This window comes from Elephantulus edwardii, unplaced genomic scaffold (genome assembly GCF_000299155.1).
Source record: "Elephantulus edwardii isolate Elephantulus edwardi_28Jun2011 unplaced genomic scaffold, EleEdw1.0 scaffold00040, whole genome shotgun sequence".
In the NCBI taxonomy this organism is placed as follows: domain Eukaryota; kingdom Metazoa; phylum Chordata; class Mammalia; order Macroscelidea; family Macroscelididae; genus Elephantulus; species Elephantulus edwardii.
The window spans coordinates 10,343,247-10,352,879 of record NW_006399790.1 but is presented as its reverse complement, the minus strand read 5'-3'; positions in this window follow the sequence as shown (position 1 = coordinate 10,352,879).

The window sequence follows — 9,633 nt, the reverse complement described above, 5'->3', positions numbered from 1 at the left end:
CTTGCTTGCATGTGAAATCAATGACACTGTTCTGTAGTTTCCACACTCAGTTGGGTCACCTTTCTTTGGAATGGGAACAAATATAGATCTCTTCCAATCAGTTGGCCAAGTGGTTGTTCTCCAGATTTCTTGGCACGACTTGGTGAGCACATCCAGGGCAACATCTGTTATCTGGAATACTTCAATTGGTATACCATCTATTCCTGGGGCCTTATTTTTTGCCAATTCCTTCAAAGCAGCTTGAACCTCTTCCTTCATCACCATAGGCTCTTGCTCATATGTTATTTCTTTAAATTGTATCTGCCAATTCCTTTCTATATAGTGACTCAGTATATTTTTATTTTTTTAGTATTTTACAAAATTTTATACTGCTGTATTTACAAAGTTCGAATACAATGTTTTTCACAAAAGATCTTTCCTATTTCCTTCACACACACCCCCATCAAATTGTACAACACCCCATCCCACCCATCCTCACCCCTCTATTTTCAACCTCCCCTTGCCTTGGATCCTCATACTCATTCTACAATAATGGTTTTATACAGTATTTACACTTGTCGGACTGAGTTAGTTCACTCAGCATAATGTTCTCCAGTCCCTCCCAAGTACAAAATCATTGCTCCTGCATACTATGTAGTATTCCATTATATGAATGTACCACAACTTCTCAATCTAGTCATTTGTGGTTGGACATCTGGGCTGTTTCCATGTTCTTGTAATGGTAAATAATGCTGCTATGAACACTGGTGTACAAGTTTCCGTTTGAGCTTCAGTTCTTATTTTCTTTGGGTATATTCTAAGCAATAGAATAGCTGGGTCATAAGGAATTTCTATGTTCAGCTTTTTGAGGAAGTGCCAAACTGCCTTCCAGAGTGGTTGTGCCATTTTACAATCCCATCAACAATGTATAAGAGTTCCTTTCTCTCCACATCCTCTCCAACAATTACTACTTGCTGTCCTGTTACACTTTGCCATTGCTACTGGAGTGACATGGTGTCTCATTGTGGTTTTGACTTGTATCTCTCTCACTGCCAGTGGTTTTGAGTATTTCTCCATGTATTTATTTGCCATCCAAATATCTTCCTCTGTGAAAAGTCTTTCTATGTCTTCAAACTTTTTCTTGTGTAGGCCTAGGAGTAGTCTATAAACTTCTGTTATGAAACTCTTGTCTGAGACAGTATTGCCCAATGTTTGTTCCCAGTGGGTGGGTTTTCTTTGGAAAAAAACTGTTTGATACACCCATCAATTTAATCTTTGGAAGTTCCTATTCAATTTTATCCTCTTCAGATTGTGCATTTCCAGCTGTGTTTGGCAGTCTCTTTATACCGTAGACTAGGCTTTCTAAGCTTGATCTCAGTTTTTCTCTTATGAACTTTATGGTTTTAGGCCTTACTCTAAAGTCTCTGATCCACCTTGAGTTGATTTTTGTGTATGATGTGAGATGTGGATCCTGTTTCAGCTTTCTACTGTTAGCAGTTCAGTTTTGCCAGCACCATTTGTTGAAGAGGTTGTCATTTCCCTATTTGATAGCTTTGATTTCCCTGTTGAATATCAGTTGACCATAGATAGCTAAATCTATTTCTAGGTTCTCAATTCTGTTCCAGTGGTCTATGTGCCTGTCATTGTACCAGTACCATGCTGTTTTGGTTACGAATGCTATGCCTCAGACTTCATTTTTGTTTCTCAGAAGTGTTTTGCTTATTTAGGGTCCCTTTCCTCTCCAAATAAACTTGAAAATGTAGCTTTCTATCTCTTTGAAAAATGAATTTGTTATCTGTATTGGGATTGTGTTGAATATGTAGATTGCTTTTGGTAGGATTGTCATTTCACAATATTGAGTCTTCCTATCCATGAACAGGGCACATTTTTCCATTTCTGTAGGTCTTTTTTGTGTCTTACAAAAATTTCCTGTAGTTTTCTTTGTATAGGTCTTTTGTATCTCTCATTAGGTTCACTCAGAAGTATCTCAATTTGTGGTTGGCTATTGTAAATGGCACTGCTTTTCTGATTTCCTTCTCTGAGTTCTTTTTACTGTCAGGGAATCCCTCTGATTTTTCTATATTGATCTTATATCCTGCCACTCTACCAAACTGGTCTACTAGCTCTAACAGTTTTTTTGTTGAGTTTTTGGTGTTTTCTGTGCACACTTTCATATCCTCATATCTTTTATTTCCTTCTCTTGTTGTATTGCCCTAGCAAGCACTTCCAATATAATATTGAATATAATTGGGGACAGTGGGCATCCTTTTCTGGTCCCAAGAAAAGTGCTTTTAGGAAAAAAATTTTTTAAAAACTTAAAAAAATATTTTTAACTTAAGAAAATTATATCTCTTCCTGGTTTCTTCTATCATTGTTTCCTATTGTATTCCCATTCATAGTAACACTTGACACAATTTGGACTGAATTATTTCTGTGTTTCTTTACTTGTTTATTGTCTTTCTCCATGAACAGGTTATATGCTCTCCAAGGGGAGAGGTCTATCATGAATGAATTCCCAGGACCCAGTACAGTACCCAACAGACAGCACAAAACAAATATTTGTTGGCTAGATTGATGAATGAATGGATGGATGAATGAATGAATTGAAGAAGTAGAAAAACTAATGGAATAAAGGGAACATTATGGTGGCAATTTCAGGCTCAGCGGAAGAATGGTAGAGTAATATTCGCAGGCTGACAGGTTATTTGGCACCTTGAATTGTATGGACATAGAATTTTGTTAAGGCTATGGAAAAGGTTGAGTGAGTGGAGTTAATGGATTTGTGCAGATGGCAAGCAAGATACATGTTGAGAATTTGCAAGCAGAAATTGTGTCAAAAGCATGGAGGCTCCTAAACCACAACAATTCTTATCATCAAATACTTTCCATACAAATACATCACTAGAGGTGTGACATAGATTGCAATTGCCTCTTCTCTTTGTCTCCCTGGCTGAGTCTAGCATGAAAGCCCAGCTGCTGGGACCCCCATATTCTAACAAGGGTCCCTAGCTTGTGAAGTGAAAAATAAACCACCACCAACCTGTCATGGTTGAGGAATCAGAAAACAAGTTAGGTTTTTGAGCTGTCAAGTTAAAAAGGATTTGCAAGCCCTTTCCCACCTACTCTATGCTATGAAGACGGATTTCCAGAGGTTTCAGAGAGATTTGTACCATGGCTTCAAGGTTTACAAAATGCCACCATCTGAGTAGTTTGAATTATTCCTCCCCTGTATTTCATTTGTAATGTACCTTTGCCAGTATAAAGAGTATTAAAAGGGCATTTGAACTATAATAAGGGCCCTTATCACTTAGGATTAGCTATTTCCTTTGCAATGTAGTCCTTCTGCAGGAGGGAGGTAACCAGTAGCTAACTGGGTTAACCCATTGTCTTCCATAAGCAAATGTAAGCTTGTGTTTAGAAGGCAATACTCTGGAAAGAGATAAAAATGAGAGTTTTCACTCAAATACATTTAATCTTCTCTTTCCCCTATTTATCTCTACTATGACTCAACTTGACAGCACCTAACAACAGTAACAACAACAACACAGAGAGAGCTACATTGGCCTAGTGGACAGAAAGTTATGCTACCATGCCCAAGGTGGGTGATTTTAATCTGTGGCCCTAAGGCCTGGTTTAAATTATGTTTTGTCAAACAATCTTCTACGTGGTATAGCACTGGTCTGTGCTTTCTGTACAGAGGTAATTTGTCATTGCTGTGATGCTAAACACTGTGACACTGATGAGTCAAATATGAGAATAGTTACCCATGGTGGACAGTGTTTGGTGGAGATTCCTGATTAAAACAAGCCTGGAAGCAGGAGTGGCATCCACTTCCAAAATGGCTTGCCTCCAGAAACTCTATGAACACTGCTTCGGCCTTTCGTTCAGAGGGTTGCTATGAGTAATCTACGACTCGACAACACCTAACAACAACCACCTCTTCATTATGGAGAAGAAAAAACGCACCCAAACTCCGAAAGGAAAAACATAAAATTTTTGTGTAAGTCTTTAGTGATTTGAAACTTGTGGATGTGCCCATTCAAAATTAAGAAATTATATGAGTTATATTTTTAAATAGCTTTTGCTTTCAAGCCAGGGACCAGTGGAGTGTACTGGTTCAGAGCATAGATTCTAGATTAAGGAAGAGTCAGTTTCAATCCAACATATTTATCTGTGAGGTCTCTAGGAAGTCACTTGGCATCCCAGGGCTTCGATTTTCTAAATGTGAAATCAGAACACTATCAATATCTACTTAATAGGGTTCTTGTAAAACCTCAATATGAAACATATAGCATATCCTACGGGTTTTATAAATGTTAGCTAAGTTATTGGTAATATAACCAAAGTGTTTCCAGATACTTACTAGAGCACCTTTTAAGACTTGTTCTTAGATTACTTACTGAACATCTATCTTGCTTTATTAAACAGAGACTGAATTCTAATTGATATGCTAATTTTGATGTAAGTCCAAGTATTTCTGAGGTGCTTGAATTTTTGTCTTCCTAATATAATTTCTTTTCTCTATTTTATTTTAAAACATATGAAAGGAAATGGCATTTCTTAGTACAATCTCAGATAGAGTTAACAAATTTTAGCCATATTTTAATGTTTTTCAAAGTTCTTCTAGCCATTGAAGCAACCACAATATTCTTTTCACAGTTCACTGAAATGCAAACAAGAACCATCCTCAAAGTTCATAGACCACAGGTGAAATCTTGGCATTCAGCCAAGACTTAATTCCCAGTCAATAAAGTAATACCCTCATGCCTAGGTAGATGTGTAAATTTTCTCCACATGATAAATAAGCAGGCTGTGATTTCTATCAAATCAATCTTTGCTTGAGTCAGTCCTCCTCCAATCAATAAATCTGGATGTGCACTGAAATATAAAGTCAATATATGCAATGTTACAGTCACTTTAAAATCCTTCATCAAAAGTACATAGCAATTTTTCTATTATTGCAATCAATTCAAAATACCAGACTTTCTCTTTTAACTACCACTTTAAAGGGACAATAAGTTTTTGGGTCCTTAAAAAGCTCTTGCTTGGATCTGGTTAAAATCCACATATATTCTCTGAACCAATCAATGGAAGTAGTTAACAATTACATTGGAACTGCACTATAAAGCAGAAAATAGTATGAGCCAGTATTAGTGAAAATTGCAGTACTGAAAGTTATTGCTGAGATATTTGCAGTTTTTATTAGGAATTTGAAGTTGGAAGCTTCTGGGTAATATGTGAATTACATGAAAAGGATCCACTGTTTTCTAAAGTCAAAGGCATTTCAACTTAATAATCCCTTAACAAGACTCCTTTTCATTGTATGTTCATATTCAACAGAGCCAATTCCACATCAGTGTTTTGCCAAGGAGTCCATTTTGCACTCTGGAGTTTTGTGTTAGGAGTTCTGGTGCTGTTAACCAAAAGGCACTGCCTCTCTGGTGGTTCAAATCCACCAGTGGTTCAAAGGAAGAAAGATGGGCAATATCCTTCCATGTGATTTACAGCATCCAAAAATCTGCTAGAAGGTTAGTAACGAGTTGGATCCTACTTACTCAAAGACAATGAAGGAGTTGAAGGCTTGCACTGGAAACAAAAAGGTCAACAGACTTCAGCTGTTCAAATCCACCAGCAGCATCAAGATGTTAAGATTTACAGCCTCAAAACCCCAAGGTTCACTATAGAGTTTGGAATTTACTCCACAGCCAGGCATGAGTGAGGCAAAGTAGAACAGTTTCGCAGGATTTCTTCTATTGGCTCACATTTCAAACCTCTGATCTATTGTGCGACCACCTATTGTCTTGTTATTCAATAGAAGCATCGGCACATTATGCCAAATGCTTGCTTTTCTAAATCAAGCTTTTACTGCAGCACAGCCAACTATTTCACTGGCCTAATCTTTGTAGCTGCTTTTCTAGGACCAGATTATAGATAAATAGTTATGACAGAGACCACCAGCCAAAATTATTTACTATCTTGTCCTTTATGAGAAAACTGCGCCAATTCCTGATTTCAAACATGAATCAGAAAGCACACATATCACTATATTCCAAGTTTTAAAATATATTTCAATTGTGTTTCAAAATGATTTATTGCTTCATAATTCCATAAATAAAATTCTGTTCATTTAAAAACATTATCCTAAGGAGATTTCCATACTTCACCAGACAGACTGACGAAAAGGTCTATAGAGCATAGTCAGAGCAGAAACAAATGGTGTCTTCTCGAGTGAAATCAATTGGAAGGCAAATGTTCTGTGGTTGTAGATGATGAGATCAGAGGGGTTAAGTACCCAGGAATTCTCAAGATCTCCTTCCTCAATTTCGGAATCACCTCCAGAACTCTTAAACTGCAGATAACTGGGCCAAAACATAAATTACGCCGATAGGGGATTTAGCTTCAGTTTCTCTCGGGGAATTGGAAATTTTGTTTTGCTTTATATTCTTTGTTGTTTGTTGCTGTTATGTGCCATCGAGTCGCTTGCGACTCATAGCGACCTTATATTCTTTAGGTGATTCTAATGGAGCTCTGGTTGCCTAGTGTTAAGAAACTCCAAAGGAGAAAGATGGGCAATCTCTTCCTGTGTGGTTTACTGCCTCTGAAAACTTGCTAGAGTCATCTGTGAGCCAGTTCTAACTTAATGGCATATAACAACAATAATATGTAACTAAAGAATAGCCACTGGGGTAGGATATTGTTATGTGCCATCAGATCAACCAAATCTCAGAGGAACGCTTGACCTCTCTATATCATCCTCATCATCTCTGATATACTTGAAATTATTGGTACAGTCACTGTGTCAGTCAATCCTATTGAGGGTCTTCCTTTCTTTCACTGACCATCCTTCACCTTTCCAAGCATGATGGTGTCCTTCAAGGACTGGCCACACCTATCAACATGCCCTCCTTGTCTCTAAGAAGCGCTCTGAATTCACTTTCTACAAGACATTAACACTCCACCACCACAAACCAATGTTGTTGTTATGTGCTTCTGAGTCGCTTGCAACTCACAGTGACCCTATGTAAAGCAGCCCTAAACCCTCCTCTATTCTGTGCCAATATTATTGTCTCTGATACACCTACCTCCATTACCCTAGTCACTGAATCAGTCCATCTCATCAAGGGTTTTTCTTTCCTGCACTGTCCCTATACCCTCCAAAGCATGACATCCCTCTCCAAGGACTGGTTCCTCCTTGCAACATGTCCAAAGTATGGCATACGAAGCTTCAGAATCCTTGCCTCCAAGGAACATTCCGGCTTCACCATCTCCAGGACAAACCTGTTTGTTCTCCTGGCAGTCCATGGTATATTCAATACTCTTCTCCAACACCACAGCTCAAAGGCATCAACTCTCCTTCTATCATCCCTACTCATTGTCCAGCTCTCTGAAGCATATAATGGCAAAGACCATGGCCTATACAAAACAATGTACTTTCTTAAGTCAAAATGAGAAGCATTTGGGAGTTGTGCTTAGAAAGTGACATGATCTCATTTAGGCTTTAACAGGATCATTTTGGTTGCTTTGGGTTTAAGGACCAAGAATGGAACAAGGGAGACAAATCAAGGGCATATTGCAATTAAAGAGTTCTGGTGTTGATGTTGGTGTATCTTGTAATGTGTTGAACTGCTAATCAGCAGTTTGAATCTGGCAGCTAAGAGGAAGATGGGCAGTCTCCTTCCAAAAAATTTACAAGCTCAGAAACCCAATGGAAGGTCTTGACAGCACTTTGTTTGGGGTTGTTTTTTTTTTTATTGCCAACAAACATATCACTCAATTTTATTTTAATTCTGCTAATAATTTCTGTGTTTTCTGTACTTTTAAAAAAATCAACATTTCATTTTATTCAAGTTTACTTACAATATTCATATATATTGTTTTACACACCAGATCATTCCCATTTATTTAACCCACCCCTCCTTCCATCCATCAAATTGTGTGATCCTGTGATTATGCCCCCACCCAACCTCCCTCCTGTGCTCTCACCCTCTGCCCACTGGATCCTCATACATGTTTTACTAGTTATCTATTTCTACAATAATGGTCCTACAAAGTATTTATTCTTAAGGAAGTTTAGCATTTCTTCAGAAAGCTGAACATAGAAATTCCATGTGACCCATTTATTCTGCTGCTTGGAATACTGTTATTGTTGTTGTTGTTGTTGTTATGTGCCATCATGTCACTTGCGACTCATAGCGACCCTATGTACAACAGCCCTAAACTCTGCTCGATCCTGTGCCAATCACACTGTCTCTAACACACCCATCCCGATTACCACAGTCACTGAATCAATCCATCTCATAGAGGGTCTTCCCCTCCTGCGCCGTCCCTCCACCCTTCCAAGCATGTCCCTCTCCAAGGACGGTCCCTCCTTACAGCATGACCAAAGTATGTCAGATGAAGTCTCAGACTCCTTGCCTCCAAGGAACAGCCTGGTTTAACTCTCTCCAGGATGAACCTGTTTGTTTTCCTAGCAGTCCATGCTCAATACTCTTCTCCAGCACCACAGCTCAAAAGCATCAATTCTCCTTCTATCCTCCCTAGTAATTGTCCAACTCTCTGATGCATAACAAGTGATAGCAAAGACCATGGCCTATATGAGATGCACCTTAGTTTCCAGAGAGACACCATTGCTCTTTAGTACTTTGGAGAGGTCCATAACAGCAGACTTTCCCATTGCAATACGTCTTTTAATTTCCTGGCTGCTGATGCCGAGAGTGTTGACTGTGGAGCCAAGCAAACTAAAGCTGTGATCTCAGTCTCTTCACCATCCATCCTGATGCTGCCACTTGGTCCAGTGGTGAGAATCTTTGTCTTCTTGATATTGAGCCTCAATCCATATTTAAGTCTGCAGTCCTTGGCACTCTGCAGCAAGCTCTTCAGGTCCTCCTCAGTTTCAGCAAGCAGAGTTGTGTTATCTGCATAATGCAGATTGTTGATAGATCTTCCACCAATCTTGACCCCACATTTCTCCTCATAGAGCCCAGCCTCCCTGATCATCTGTTCTGCATACGGGTTGAAAAGGTATGGAGTCAGGACACATTCTTGACATATGCCCTTCCCAATTTTGAACCATGCAGTGTTTGCTTGTTCTCAAGAAAATGAGAACTGAGGCATAAATGGATATATGTACACCAATGTTCCTAGTAGCATTATTCACCATCACAAAAACATGGAAACAGCCTAAATGTTCAACCACAATCGAATGGATTGAGAAATTATGTTACATTCATATGATGGAATACTACACAGCACTCAGGAACAATGGTTTTGTAAATTATTATCTAACTTTGGTGGGACTGGTTATTATTTTTATTACTGCACTAATTCAGGTAAGCTATGATTGCGGTAACACAGTTAACTTTTAAAAATTATGTGGGTTTTCATGGGCAAGTTAAACACATGGGAGGAGAACTGCCCACCCTTCTCTCACAGTTTTTCTCACACTCATACTTTGAAGGCCAAGTTATTAAGAATGAGGTTGAGGAAGGTTGAGAAAAGAGGAAAGAATTAAGGGTGATGACCCCAAGACTGAGTAACTGAGGAAATGAATATCCATTAATTGAGATGGTGAAGAAACTGTGAGGTCCAGGATTTAAGGGGGAGAGAAACATAAACAGTTCAGTTTTGGATATGTAGAATTTCAAGATCCCATTT